The following is a 15,438-nucleotide window of genomic DNA, read 5'->3' as shown; positions in this document are numbered from 1 at the left end:
CCATCGCAACCTGGGGGTAGTGGGAGCCATTGAAAGTAAAGACATTGTGTCCAAGAATATACTCCAGCAGTGACAGAATGAATACGTTATAACTTGGATCTATATTTCCAGCCTCTTTTAGAATGTGGCTGATGGCTGCCAAACCCTTTTCATGCGGGATTGAACTATATAATGTTTTAACATCTATTGTAACCAATATGGTATAGTCAGGGATATGTAATTCAATAATGATTTGTAAGAGATGAACATTATCTTCTACATAGGATGGTAGTGATATAATGTGGGGTCTCAGGAATTCATCTCCTAATTTACTCGCATTCTCGCTGATTGAACCCATCCCTGAATTGATGGGTCTGCCCGGCGGGTTTATTGCATCTTTGTGAATTTTGGGGAGTACATACAAAGTAGGGACTTTTGGAAAATTATTTCTAATAATCCATATACTTTTAGTAATTATATTATTAAGACAGGCAGTATCACTTAATGTATAAAATTCTTTGTATTTCTAAAAATTACCCAAAACATTTTGCAAATTGCAGGACAATTGGAGTAATATAGATTACTTGTTTGATACCCTCAATTAATATATCATTGTTATATATTCTGCAGCTACAGTCGCTTCTTTCATTTGCTGCGGCTTCCCCTGCTTTGGCTGTGTGCATTGGCCATATTCAGGTACACCACATTAATCAGATTGAGGAACTGTCTATATAAATAAATGCCTATTTTAGTACATCTTTATTTCCCATTTGGAGTTATATTTCAAATTGTTCTTCATTACAGGGTTTTCCTCCTGGGCCCCAGTATATCCCCTTGGCCACTCTTTTGCTGTGGAATGTGAGAGGAGCTTTTAGCCCCTTTCCCTGGGCATTTTTTGTACAGCATTCAGTCCTTTTGGGACTGTTTTTGATGCCCATATGCTTTGAAATAGCGAATCTACAGACACAGCTGGAATTTCTATATATAACTGCTATATATTTTTCTCGTGTTTTTAAACGTTACATTATTGTGTTGTTGAAATTCTTCTTATAGGGCGTACACACGGTCGGACTTTGTTCGGACATTTCGACAACAAAATCCTAGGATTTTTTCCGACGGATGTTGGCTCAAACTTGTTTTGCCTACACACGGTCGCACAAAGTTGTCGGAATTTCCGATCGCCAACCACGCGGTCACGTACACCACGTACGACGAGACTAGAAAAGGCCGGTTCAGAACCAAGCGCGGCACCCTTTGGGCTCCTTTTGCTAATCTCGTGTTAGTAAAAGTTTGGTGAGAGACGATTCGCGCTTTTTCAGACTCGTGGCTTTCAAATCTTTTTTATGCCGTTCAGTTTGTGCTTGTGGGTTTGTATCTGCTCTTCAGTGCGTGCAGTCAGTTCGTATCAGAGTTTTCTGTGTGATCTTGCCTGCTCTTTGCTGTTTTTCAGGTCGCTCTTCACAGGCCTTGCTGTTCTTCAGTGCGTTCTGTTACCTCGTTCTGAGCAGCCGAGCGTTTTCTAGCCATGTTTCGTATGCGTACTCCTCGTAGATTTCGTGCTGTGCGGGGGCTTGGTGTTGGGGTCCTGACCTTGACACAAGTCCAGTCCATGAACAGGGTAGGGAGGAGTTCATGGACCAAGAATTGGTTGCTTCAGCGTGACCAGTTCTCTCATATGCCTTTGCTCCGTGAGATCCGTGAGAATAATCCTGATGATTTCAGGAACTTTCTCAGGATGACGGACCCCGTGTTTCACCGTTTGTTGGCTTCGCTGACCCCCTATATCAGCAGGCAGGATACCTGCATGAGGCAAGCCATCACTCCGGAGCAGAGGTTGGTCGCTACCTTGCGGTATTTGGCCACAGGGAGAAGTCTGCAGGACTTGAAGTTCTCGACAGGCATCTCCCCCCAGGCTCTGGGGATCATTATCCCAGAGACCTGTTCTGCCATCATACAGGTCCTGCAGAAGGAGTATATGAAGGTAAGATTTTTATCCTTTAATATCACATTTTATTGTATTGAATGTTTGATAATATATTGTATTTCTTTCCTCATTCCCTAATTACCATGATTGTAATATGCTGTGAATGTCCCCTTTGTCCTCATGCATGCTGGATTTTTATGTAATTATTATTTTATGTCCTTCATACATATTTGCCCTTCAATAACCTCCCCAGCATGGTGTCTCCTGCCCTATATTCACCTCATGTAGTCACTTAACAATGTATTTTATCAGCTCCATAGTAGTGCTTTACCCCAAACACCCCCTAAAATGTTTGGAAATGTTATTTTTGATTTAAATTCAGGCAGAGTGCCAGAGGCTTTTTTTTGTGGTGTCCCCAAATAATTTTTAGTAACCCTCCCTCCCCCAACTGCTAAGTCAGCTGATCCCAATTCTCTATCTATCCTCAATCATCTATCTGCTGACTTTGCCAAACCCATACACACTATACCCATCTCTTTAGTGGTCAGATGTATGGAGGAATTCCCCAAAGCATGTAGTGCAAGGGCCTGCCTGTATACTTTCCAATGGTAATGTTTAAAGTTTTTGTATCCTATTATTATCTTGATAGGTACTAGCAGAATGTCCAAATGTCCTCAAATGTCTACAATGTGTATTTATATCTTTGTATTCTGACACTTCTTACCTGTCCAGTGGTCTGCCAATAGTGTAACTAAGGAGTAGCTGTTCCAAGTAATACCCATTATTTAGGCATTCATCTCTCAATGAAGTGAAGAGGGTTACCTGTCCAAGATTTCCACACACCCCATAATGTTAGAAATGTCCCATGAGAGGGGGGGAGGGGGAATATGATAGGTGTACCTTATACTTTGGCCTTGTTAAATTCCCCTTAATAAATGCTATCTGGAGGTTGCCCCATAATGTTTGTGTCTAATCTGCTTGCCATGTTTCAGAGTAAAAATAGTAATGTTTATTGTTTTTTCCTCAACAGTTTCCTTCCACGCCACAGGAATGGCAGACTGTGGCCTCCCACTTTGCCCAGCGGTGGGACTTTCCTAACTGCGGAGGGGCAATTGATGGGAAACACGTCCACATCGTCCCACCACCCAACTCGGGGTCGTACTATTATAATTACAAGGGGTTTAATAGTATAGTGATGTTGGCAGTGGTGTCGGCTAATTACGACTTCTTGTATGTGGACATGGGGAAGAATGGCTGGATGTCCGATGGTGGAGTCATTGCCCAGACGGAGTTCTACAGGCGTCTCCAGAATGGCAGCTTGGACTTGCCAGCTCCAGAGGACAATGGAAGGACTCCCATTTGTGTTCGTTGCTGATGAAGCATTTGCGCTGGGGGACCACCTGATGCGGCCATTCCCGATGAGGACCCTCACCCCGGAACAGAGGGTTTTTAATTACCGGCTGGCCAGAGCCCGAAGAGTGGTGGAGAACACATTTGGAATCCTGGCCAGCCGGTTCCGCCTATTTCGGACACCTATCCATATGGCGGAGTATAAACTGAACCATATAATACTTGCATGCTGTGTTCTCCATAATTTTTTACGGAAACATTCGGCCAACTATGCTGGCTCAGTTGGGCCTGAGGCCAGAATCCTACATCAAACCACACTGACGGCGCTTGAAAGTGGCCGTCCTGGCTTGCCCTCCCTGAGTGCCCGTGATGTCCGGTTACGCTACCTGGAGTTCTTTGCGGGTAGGGGGGCTATCAATATGCCAGACAATATGTGAAGCCTTTTTCAAATAAAAAAAAAAAAAGAAAATCTTTGTGGACATTTACTGCTTGTGTTTGTTTTAGCTGACCCTGACAGAAATATTTTGAGTTGAGAAAATGTCATGATTCGGTAACCTTATACAAAGCACTGTTGGCTGTTATTTCCTAAATGCAAAAACACATTTCACTACAAGTGCACTTGCAACTGCACTGAAACTGCACTTGTAGTGCAAAGAGGATTTGCCCTTAGGAAAAAAACTCCACTTTTGCATCAAACAGCTATTACATCACCCCAAAAGTGTTGTAGTGTTGAGACAATAATCCACACATTCTTGAGTAAGCCACTTTTTAATACCTGCACAATCACATGTGCATTTACCAAAGGTTTTTAAAACAAACCAACATGTTTGTTGTATAACAATTTTTGCAGTAGCAGTAGCAAAATTCGAAATGTCCATTTCAGATAAAACAGGCCTGTGTAAAACCAACAAGAAAGCCAAAAAACTTGAACTTACAAAGTTCACATTAGGTAAAACCTGAAGGCTATATCAGACGTCAGTATTTAGGAACTGGGTTTGATATAGCGTTCAGATGGGGGGAAATCACCCCTGGAAAAGCCAAATTTGGAAGATGCACACAAATTTCCCAATGTCAACATGTGCTATCTGCCATCAGGGGGGATCAAGGGACGTGTTTTGGGGGAGCAAGCCCTTCCTCAACGCTACTTTATAATTGAGGAAGGGGTTGCACCCCCAAAACGCGTACATTGATCTCCCGTGATGGCAGATAGCACATGTTGGCACACTGTGTGCATCCTCCAAATTTGGCTTTTCAAAACATTGCCAAAAAATATAAAAGATTGGACCACAATACAAAAAGTGATTTTGTGGGGTTTAAATTCGCCCCAAAACATCAATGATGTTATTATTTTTTTTAATAACATCATGGATTTTTTGCTGGATGTTTTGCAGTTCGGCATTACACCCCATGATCTCCCCGATCAGGATCTGGGCACTTTCAGAAGTAAAGCGTTCGGGATCCACAACCTCGCAATCACCTAAAAAGAGATAAATAAAAAAAAAAAGGTCTCAAAAATCTGCCAGCATCCATCTCTTACCTGAGCCTGTGGTCGCAGACACTCACCTGTTGTGGTGCCAATCTCCACCACATCTTTTTCTTCCTCCTGCTCAGCTTCGTTTGGGGGTATTTCACCTTCTTCCATAGGTGGGGGGTCTGTGGTCTCCTCGGATGAGGGGTGTCCTCCGAGTCTTTTCTCCCCTATGTAAAACAAAAATGGTATAATTAGCACACAGATATTTGATGGCAGAACTAGAAATAGGAAACATTGCTTGGAAGTGGGGTACAATTGTCTATTTTAGCCGAGTTCCAAGATGTATTTTTTGTATTGCCCTTTGTCAAGCTGCAATACTTTACCTGTTTGGTACAAGCTTCACCGATGTAGCCCCCCCCTATAGTATACACTGGAGCACCTGTGTGCCCCCCCTAATAAAAAGGGTGTTCTTGTGTCCCACACTAGTGCTCCAGTGTCTAGATGTGAAAACAGCTGCTCAGTGTCCTCTCCTTACACACAATCTAGTTTGCATTTCATTCGAGTAACAAACCCATCTACACAAACAAATATTTGGCATCCAAGTAGGCCCAAAAAAATGTGGGAAAATGCATATGGCCTAAACAATGGTGTTCTAGAGGCTGAAAGAAAAATGTTTGATACGAACGAATAATGGGCCCATGAACATTAAATTTGCCCTTTTAAACGTTACAATTAATAAAAGCATATGGAGCAGCACGAACGTAATAAAGACAGAAAGAATAGGAACATAGCACAACTACTTACTTTTTTGCAGCACTCTCCGGATCTTTCGGTACTGCTCTGGCTCTCTCAACTTCAGGTCCGACCACCGCTTCCTGAGCTGATCTTTCGATCGTCGTACCCCGAAATTCCTGTGAAGGCTTTTGATCACTTTAGCAATGATTTTGGCCTTTCTGATGTTGGGGTGGGGGTAAGGCCCATACTTTCCGTCATAGTCGGACTTCCTCATGATGTCGACCATCTCCAACATCTCCCCAAAGGACATATTTGTGGCCTTAAAACGTCTCCTTCTGGATCGGGACGTGCCTGGATCCGGGCTTTCCTCCTCCTCGTTGCTATAATTATGCTCTTCATGCTCTTCACCCACTGCGCCGAACGAAAAGGGGCGGGGAATAGACTAGAAAGAACGTCAGGGGCGGGCAGAGTTACACGCATGCGCAGTGTGTATAAAGCGTAACACGCGTGCGTATTACGTACGATCTGTGAGCGGAGGAAGGAGCATTGGACGCGCCGATCGTAAGAACGAAGGTAAGAGACAAACTTGTGCCTATACTGCTTCTAGATTGAGGCCTATATTGTAACAAGATTAGGAGAGTTTTGTCTGATATTAGGCTTTGTCTTGTGTTGTGTCTTGCAGTGAACATGGATATGCTACTCAAAGATAATGACTTCATGTCAGTATTCCTAGATATGTTACGGGAGCTGCCCTGTCTGTGGGAGATTAAACACCCCCATTTCAAGAACCAAGCAAAGAGGAAGGCAGCACTGGAGCAATTGTGTGAAATTGTGACGCAGGTGATCCCCACGGCAGAGATCACCTATTTAAAGATATTAATTGGTTGCCTGAGGAGCACATATCTAAGGGAGCGCAAGAAGGTCCAGGATTCACAGAGATCCGGAGCAGCAGATGACATCTATGTCCCCAGGATGTTCTACTACGACAGGCTGCACTTTCTGGCAGGCCAGACTGAACCCAGGCCATCCCTCTCCAGTCTTCCTTCCACGCTTCCTTCCCCCCCGGCTGAGGCTTCTGACGCCCAACCTGGGCCTTCCAGGCCACATGTGGAGGAGCCCAGATTGAGCCAGGTATAGCATTCCTCTAAATATTTCTGCTTGTCCAATCAATGATGTTAACTAGATGTTAGTTGGGAGTACTAATTTAGGATTGTAATTGATGATGAAAAAACTAAAACCATGTCCCTTTTTCATACACAGGGAAGTCTCAGCCAGGAGGTGGCCGGGCCGAGCCGGCTGGCTGATCTGCAGGTCCCTCCACCCCCCCTGAAAAGAGAAAGTGGCAGTAGGAGGAGTGCCCTAGAGGAGGCTGCTATAGGATTCTTTTGGAGGGCTACAGAGGTCCTGGGAGCACCCCACACCATGGAGGAGAACATTGCTGCCTTCATTGCATATAAAATGCAGAGGATGGAGGAGGGCCAACAAGTCATGTGTGAGGCCCTCATATTGGAGGCTCTTGAGAAAGGTATGAGGGGCCAAATGACACCTCAGACACACCTTTGGGATAGTCCTCCTCCTCCTCCTGCAGGTCCTCCTCCTCCTCCTCCCTCTCCTCCAGGTCCCCCCAGTCCTCCTCCAGGTCCTCCCAGTCCTCCTCCTGGTCCTACTCCTCCTCCTGCCACATCTCCAACTGCACAGCCACAGCCCGGAAGGAAGCGTGGAAGGAAGACCAGACAGTGATTGCCCTGGGTTCAGTCTGGTCGGCCAAAAGATGCAGCCTCTTGTGGTACCACAGCCTGGGGACACACATGTCATCTGCTGCTATCCGGATCTCTGCGAATTCTGGACCAGACTGCCCTCCCTTACATATGGACTCCTCAGGCCACCAATTTTGATGTTGAAGAATTGATGTCTGCCGTGGGGGTCACAGGCTTCGCTAATTTCTCATGTTGATCCAGTGTTGCCTTCCTCTTTGTTTGGTTCTGAACCCTTAATAAAGGATTTTTGTTTTGAATTATACTCTCCTATGTGTTTTACTTCAAAAATGACAGTTTGTTTGTGAGGATTCAGGTACATTTCAAATATACAATGTGAAATGAACAAGGGACACCAACACCAAACAATCTCCTGGAGATTAAATAATAAAAGATATCAATGGTGTTGGGGTAACTTGACACACAAAACACACACAAAAATATTCTGGAGTAAAAATAAAAATAACATTGAACAAAGATCAGCCTTGGAAAAAATCCAAACATTAAAGAAAAAAAAAGGCTGAAAATCCAAAAAAAAAAAAAAATAAATAAATATAAAACTGTCAGATGTGACAACTAATAACAATATATTCAGGGAATCCCACTAAAAAAACACAAATAAAACTTTGTGAGAAGTGTGTGTGAATATGAGCAGCAAAACTACTTAATTCTTGTCACATTATAAAGAAGAAGAGAGTGCGCTGTATTAAACCATTTTTAACATTGCAGCGTGACGAAAGTGCTGTATCCATTGCGAACGCTAAGTTTACCAGAACGAGCTGTCCCGTCTCGGAATTTCTTCTGAGCATGCGTGGCACTTTGTGCGTCGGAACAGGCCACACACGGTCGGAATTGACGCGATGGGATTTTGTTGTCGGAAAATTTTATCTCCTGCTCTCCAACTTTGTGTATCGGAAAATCAGATGGAAAATGTCCGATGGAGCCCACACACGGTCGGAATTTCCGACAACACGCTCCGATCTGACATTTTCCATCGGAAAATCCGACCGTGTGTATGGGGCATTACTATCAAGTACTATGTGGGTGCAAAGAGGACTTCATATGTGTTTACAAATATGGTGACAATATCAGAAATTGTTTAAACATTCCATCGTTTCATACTTATATATGTACATTTTTTTGTGATTATGTTCAATTATCAATAAATAATTTCTTGTATTATAAATACTTTGTATACTCCTTCAACCATACCGTGCCTTAAAAGTCCACTTTAGGGGACTTTTTCTTTCTGTTCTCAATACTGGATTCAGCACTAGTTTGGCATACTATTACCGTTCGTTTCTCTCTGTTTTGTTTCAGGGGAGCAGTATGTTAAGGTTTTCATTTATTTGGGGGGTGTATTGTTCTTTTATGTTGATAGAGTCTTTATTTTAGGATAAACTGTTTTTCTTTTTTCTTTGCTACAAGTCTTCCTGCAAAAATGTTGGCATTTGTTTCAGAGGTAGTATTCATAGCATGCAGCTGCATTGTTTGAAAGGCAAAATGTGGGTGAGGCTTTTTCTTGTTCCCCATATTTTTGGCTTTCTCTTTTCCAAATTCCCTCTCTTTAGGGGTTCTTAAGCTGATAGAAATTCTCAAGGATGTTTGGGTTGTGCCTGCATGCTCAACAGGTCTTTGGCTTCTTTTACCAGTATGTTTGTGTCCTGCTTCTAATGCCTTGTATACACGACCGGTTTTGCTGTCAGAATAAACTCTGAAGGTTTTTCCGACGGAGTTCCGACAGAATTCCGCTCAAGCTGTCTTGCATACACACAGTCACACCAAATTCCGACCGTCCAGAACGCGGTGACATAAAACACATACGACAGGACTAGAAAACGGAAGTTCAATAGGCAGTAGCCAATAGCTTCCGTCTCGTACTTGCTTCAGAACATGCATCGTTTTTGGTGCGTCGGAACAGCATACAGACGAGCATTTTTTCCGATAGTAATTTGTTCCATCGGAAAAATATAGAACATGTTCTCTATAAAGTTCATCTGAATTTTCGACAGAACAAGTCAGATGGGGCATACACACGGTCGGAATATATGATGAAAAGCTCCCATCGGACTCTTTCTGTCGGAAATTCTGCTCGTGTGTACGCGGCATTACTGTATCTTCAGGCCTTGGATATTTAGGAATAAATGGGCATTCCTATTTGTGCTGGATGGCATCAGAAATAGGGGTGAGCTTGGGCATGCCTGAAACTGGTCCGAACCCACACAAATGAGCCCACCAGGAAGCTGTCACTGTACTGGGCCAATCTTCTGCAGCTGGGACATTCCCAACCACGCAGCCGCATGTATACAAGGGGCGTATATGCGACTGTGGGTGGGAAAAGCCTTGGCCACTTATAATTAACAGGCTCACGCACGTGGGTTCAAACTAGGATCCGTACATGCCTTAGCTCATCTCAGATCAGAACAATTTGGACAGGTGAACCCTGAGTTATAATTGGTTATAAGATCTATCTATCTAAAATGTATTATAGTCTGGTTACTACCTTCATTCCAAACGCATAACAAAACATAATCAATACCAATTTAGCATACTGGGAGAACTTCAGAAACAAGATGGGTTAAAAGCATATTGTTATGATCTATCTTCCTCCAGGCTCTTGGCAACATATAGCTGTCCTTGTGGTTCCTGTGTCTTCAAAACATTAAGTCCATGCCAAAATGTAGTATTTCATTAATAATGGATTGGGACCAAGCAAAATATTTTCTTCCTTCTTACTAGAGAGGTCAAATGTTTATATACTGTCACGTATACACTACTTGCCTAACCAAAACACATTGGGGCTGATTTAATAAAAGAGTTTAGATTGTTTACCTAGCAAAGTGAATTTTCACTTAGCTTAATAAATGAGATGAAGCTTTGCTCACTCTAATCATTCAATAATATCCAAGCAAAATAAGAACTGTTTTCTTGAAAATTTCCTTGAACATAATTAGGTATTGTTTGCAAGGACCTTCTATTTGCTCAGAGGTTAAATCTGTGATGAGCAGATTCACTCACCAGGGTGTTGGAGAGGAGTGCCACAGATCTTTTCTTGAAGAAGCACATGGGGAACGGTGGATGCACATATATATTTCATATTTCTATTTACTGTATGTTTTGAAGATGTATAAAAACTGTTTATATCACTTTTCTAGTTGGTTTTATTATGGACTCACAGGTTTAGTGAACTTGTATATATTTATGATTTAAGCAATTGTTTTTTTATAGATTGCTCTTATGATTGTTTTGAGAGTGCAGCACAATGTATAATATTATTTATTCTTTGCAAAGTGAATTTATTGCTATATCTGATTCACTAAGCTAAATGAAAATTCACTTGCAAAGTGAACATGAATTACTCTATAGTAGGGATGAGCCGAACACCCCCCGGTTCGAGTCGCACCAGAACCCGCGAACGGACCGAAAGTTCGCACGAACGTTAGAACCCCATTGACGTCTATGGGACTCGAACTTTCGAAATCAAAAGTGCTCATTTTAAAGGCTAATTTGCATGGTATTGTCCTAAAAAGGGTTTGGGGACCCGGGTCCTACCCCAGGGGACATGTATCAATGCAAAAAAAACTTTTAAAAACGGCCGTTTTTTCGGGAGCAGTGATTTTAATGATGCTTAAAGTAAAAAAAAAAAAAAGTGAAATATTCCTTTAAATATCGTACCTGGGGGGTGTCTATAGTATGCCTGTAAAGTGACGCGTGTTTTCCATGTTTAGAACAGTCCCTGCACCAAATGTCATTTTTAAAGGAAAAAATCTCATTTAAAACTGCTTGCGGGTTTAATGTCATGTCGGGTCATGGCAATATGGATGAAAATCAGTGAGACAAACGGCATGGGTACCCCCCAGTCCATTACCAGGCCCTTTGGGTCTTGTATGGATATTAAGGGGAACCCCGCACCCAAATTAAAATAAGGAAAGGTGTGGGGCCACCAGGCCCTATATACTCTGAACAGCAGTATACAGGCGGTGCAAACAAGACAGGGACTGTAGGTTTGTTGTTAAGTAGAATCTGTTTGTAATTTTGAACATTTTTAACGTGTTTAGCTCCAGCCAAAAAATCTTTTCTAAGCTTTTTGGAAAACATAGGGAAGGGTTATCACCCCTGTGACATTTGTTTTGCTGTCTTTCCTCCTCTTCAGAAGATTTCACCTCACTTTTTTGTCCCAATGAAAAATGTTTTTTGAAAATTTGGGTTTTTTTGTGGAACAAGGATTGGAAAGCATCAGTGGAAAGGAGAAATTGTTTTCCCATATTAACTCTTACAGGAGAGAATTTCCCTTCCTAGGGGTAGATTTCATCTCACTTCCTGTTGTCTCCTTCCGTTTGCAAGTAGGAGTCGTTTGTAAGTTAGATGTTTGAAAGTAGGGTCCTGCCCTATATACTCAGCAGAAATTTGGGCCTTAGGTGTTGCTGTGGCCACAACACTGTAAGCCCTCACAGGGCCCTGCTGTGAAATATTAGATCAAGAATTGTAATTACATGCCCCTGTTGAACAGGAGCTGAAAAATTAGGCCTTAGGCACTGGTACTGGTGCCACAACACTGCAACCCCTCACAGACACTCTAGTTGGAACGCAGGAACGAGCCCTGCTGCAAAGTATTGCTTCAAAAATTGTAATTACACGCCCCTGTTAGACAGGGGCAGAAAAATTGGGCCTTAGGCACTGGTGCTGGTGCCACAACACTGCAACCCCTCACAGACACTCTAGTTGGAACGCAGGAACGAGCCCTGCTGCAAAGTATTGCATCAAAAATTGTAATTACACGCCCCTGTTAGACAGGGGCAGAAAAATTGGGCCTTAGGCACTGGTGCTGGTGCCACAACACTGCAACCCCTCACAGACACTCTAGTTGGAACGCAGGAACGAGCCCTGCTGCAAAGTATTGCATCAAAAATTGTAATTACACGCCTCTGTTAGACAGGGGCAGAAAAATTGGGCCTTAGGCACTGGTGCTGGTGCCACAACACTGCAACCCCTCACAGACACTCTAGTTGGAATGCAGGAACGAGCCCTGCTGCAAAGTATTACATCAAAAATTGTAATTACACGCCCCTGTTAAACAGGGGCTGAAAAATTGTGCCTTAGGCACTGGTGGTGGCGCCCAGAACCAAAAATGTTCTTACAAGCTATCAGCGTGATGATTGAGGAGGAAGAGGATAATTACTCAGGGATAGTCACTCAGCATCAGCATAGGCAGTCTTTGAAGGGATCTGAGATTTCAAAAAAAATTATTCGGTTACATCAGCATCAGGTGCTTGGTAGCTGATGGTGATCCAAGACTCATTCATTTTTATGAAGGTCAGCCGATCGACCGAGTCGGTGGACAGACGCACCCTGTGATCGGTTACCACGCCTCCAGCAGCACTGAATGTGCGTTCCGAAAGAACGCTGGATGCAGGACAGGCCAGTAGCTCAATTGCATACTGTGCAAGCTCTGGCCAGTGATCCATCCTCAAGACCCAGTAACCCAGAGGATTTTCGGTGGGAAAGGTGTCCAAGTCTGATCTTGCCCCTAGGTATTCCTGCACCATGTAAAACAGACGCTGGCGATGGTTGCTGGAACCGATCATACCTTGGGGCTGCGGACCAAAAAATTGTCTGAACGCATCGGTCAGACGGCCACCTTCTCCACCGCTCCTTCTTTGACTGACCGAAGCCTCAGCAACACGTTGTCCAGAAACAGGAGTTTGTAACCTCCCAGTCTCTGGGAACGCGTTGCACAGACCTTTCTGCAAGGCCTCCCGAAGATGTTTCATCCTCTGCTCCCTCTGCGATGGCAAGATAAGGTCCGCAACCTTACCCTTGTAACGTGGATCAAGGAGGGTTGCCAGCCAGTATTGGTCCTTCTCCTTGATACCACGAATACGAGGATCCTTACGCAGGCTTTGCAGGATCAGGGAGGCCATGCAGCGTAGGTTTGCTGAGGCATTCGGTCCGGAGTCCTCTGGGTCACTAAGGACAACAACGTCCGCAGCCACCTCCTCCCAGCCACGTACAAGTCCATGTGTTCCTTGGGACTGATCCCTTAAAGACTGCTGCTGATGCTGAGTGCCAGGCTCAACCTCCATACTGACACAATCTTCCTCCTCCTCCTCCTCCTCCTCCTCCTCTTCCTGTGTGATCGGCGGGCACGCAGGAACACTGTCTGGATAAAGGGGGCCTTGAGAGCTAAGGAAGTCCTCCTCTTCCTGCCTCTGTTCTGCCTCAAGTGCCCTGTCCATTATTCCACGCAGCGTGTGCTCCAACAGGTGGACAAGGGGGACAGTGTCACTGATGCATGCACTGTCAGTGCTCACCATCCTCGTGGCCTCCTCGAATGGTGACAGGACAGTGCATGCATCCCTGATCATGGCCCACTGGCGTGGGGAAAAAAAACCAAGCTCCCCTGACCCTGTCCTGGTGCCATAGTCGCACAGGTACTCATTGATGGCCCTCTGCTGCATGTGCAGCCGCTGCAGCATGGCCAACGTTGAGTTCCACCTGGTGGGCATGTCACAGATTAGGCGGTTCTTGGGCAGGTCAAACTCCTTTTGGAGGTCCATCAGCCGAGCACTGGCATTATATGACCGGCGGAAATGCACACAGACTTTCCTGGCCTGCCTCAGGACATCCTGTAAGCCCGGGTACCTGCCCAAGAACCGCTGCACCACCAAGTTAAGGACGTGAGCCAAACAGGGCACATGGGTCATTTGTCCCTGTCGGAGGGCAGAGAGGAGGTTGGTGCCATTGTCGCAAACCACCATTCCTGCCTTAAGTTGGCGTGGCGTCAACCACCTCTGAACCTGCCCCTGCAGAGCTGACAGAACCTCTGCCCCAGTGTGGCTCCTGTCCCCCAAGCACACCAGCTCAAGCACCGCATGGCATCTTTTGGCCTGCGTACTTGCGTAGCCCCTTGAACGCCTACGGAGCACCGCTGGTTCCGAGGAAGAGGCCATGGAGGAAGAAGAAGAGGAGGGGGTGGAGGAGAGAGGTGTGTCACAATCAGCATTTTGGAGGCGTGGTGGCGGAACAACCTCCAACACTACTGCACCTTGTCCTGCATCCTTCCCAGCTGCCAGCAGAGTCACCCAATGCGCCGTGAAACTTAGGTAACGTCCCTGTCCATGCCTGCTGGACCATGAGTCAGCGGTAATATGCACCTTACCGCTGACCGCCCTGTCCAGCGAGGCATGGACATTGCCTTCCACATGCCGGTAGAGAGCCGGAATCGCCTTCCGTGAGAAAAAGTGGCGTTTGGGTACCTGCCACTGAGGAACCGCACATTCCACAAACTCACGGAAGGGGGCAGAGTCTACCAACTGAAAAGGCAGCAGTTGAAGTGCTAGCAATTTTGCCAAGCTAGCATTCAACCGCTGGGCATGTGGATGGCTGGGAGCAAACTTCTTTCGGCGGTGCAGCAGCTGGGGCAGGGAAATTTGCCTGGTACAATCTGACGTCGGTGTACCAAAAGCAGATTGCCCACAAGTACTTGGCTGTGACACACCTAATTCTACACCTTCATTCCTCTCACTGCAGGTCTCAGAGAGGACTGAAGGTCTAGTGGGGTTGGAAATCTCAGCTGATGAGGAGCAAGGAGAGATCCTCTTTGTTCTTTGGTGTGGGTCTTTTAGATACGCTTGCCAACGAACTGCATGGCAGGTCAACATATGTCTGGTCAAGCATGTGGTACCCAAGCGGGAGATGTTTTGGCCACGCGAGATACGCTTGAGACATATGTTGCAAATAGCAGCGGTGCGATCTGATGCACTCGTCTCAAAAAAGGCCCACACCAAAGAACTTTTTGAAAAACGCGCAGAGACTGCAGCGCCCTGCACATGTGGAGCTTTGGGGTGTGATGCAGTCAATGTGCTGCCCTTAGGCTGGCCCCTGGAGGGCATCCTGCCTCGTTGGTGATGTGCCGCCGCCTCCTCCTCCTCCTCCTCTCTCCTATCAGGCACCCACGTTGAGTCAGTGACCTCATCATCCCCTCCCTCCTCATCACTGGAGCAAACCTGGCAGTATGCTGCAGCAGGGGGAGCATGACTGCCAGATTGCTGTCCTTCTTGGGCACCCCCTCTGTCCGTGCTCATGTTACTGCCTTCATCGAGCTCAGTATCGTCATCAGAGCCTTCCAAACGCTGGGCATCCTCCTGGAGCATGTACCCAACACTGTGGTCAAACAGTTCGAGGGAATCCTCATGAGGACATGGTGGAGCTAGGGAAGGAGTCAC

Source organism: Aquarana catesbeiana, linkage group LG08 (assembly GCF_042186555.1).
Source record: "Aquarana catesbeiana isolate 2022-GZ linkage group LG08, ASM4218655v1, whole genome shotgun sequence".
Classification (NCBI taxonomy): domain Eukaryota; kingdom Metazoa; phylum Chordata; class Amphibia; order Anura; family Ranidae; genus Aquarana; species Aquarana catesbeiana.
Note: the sequence above shows the minus strand (reverse complement) of the source record.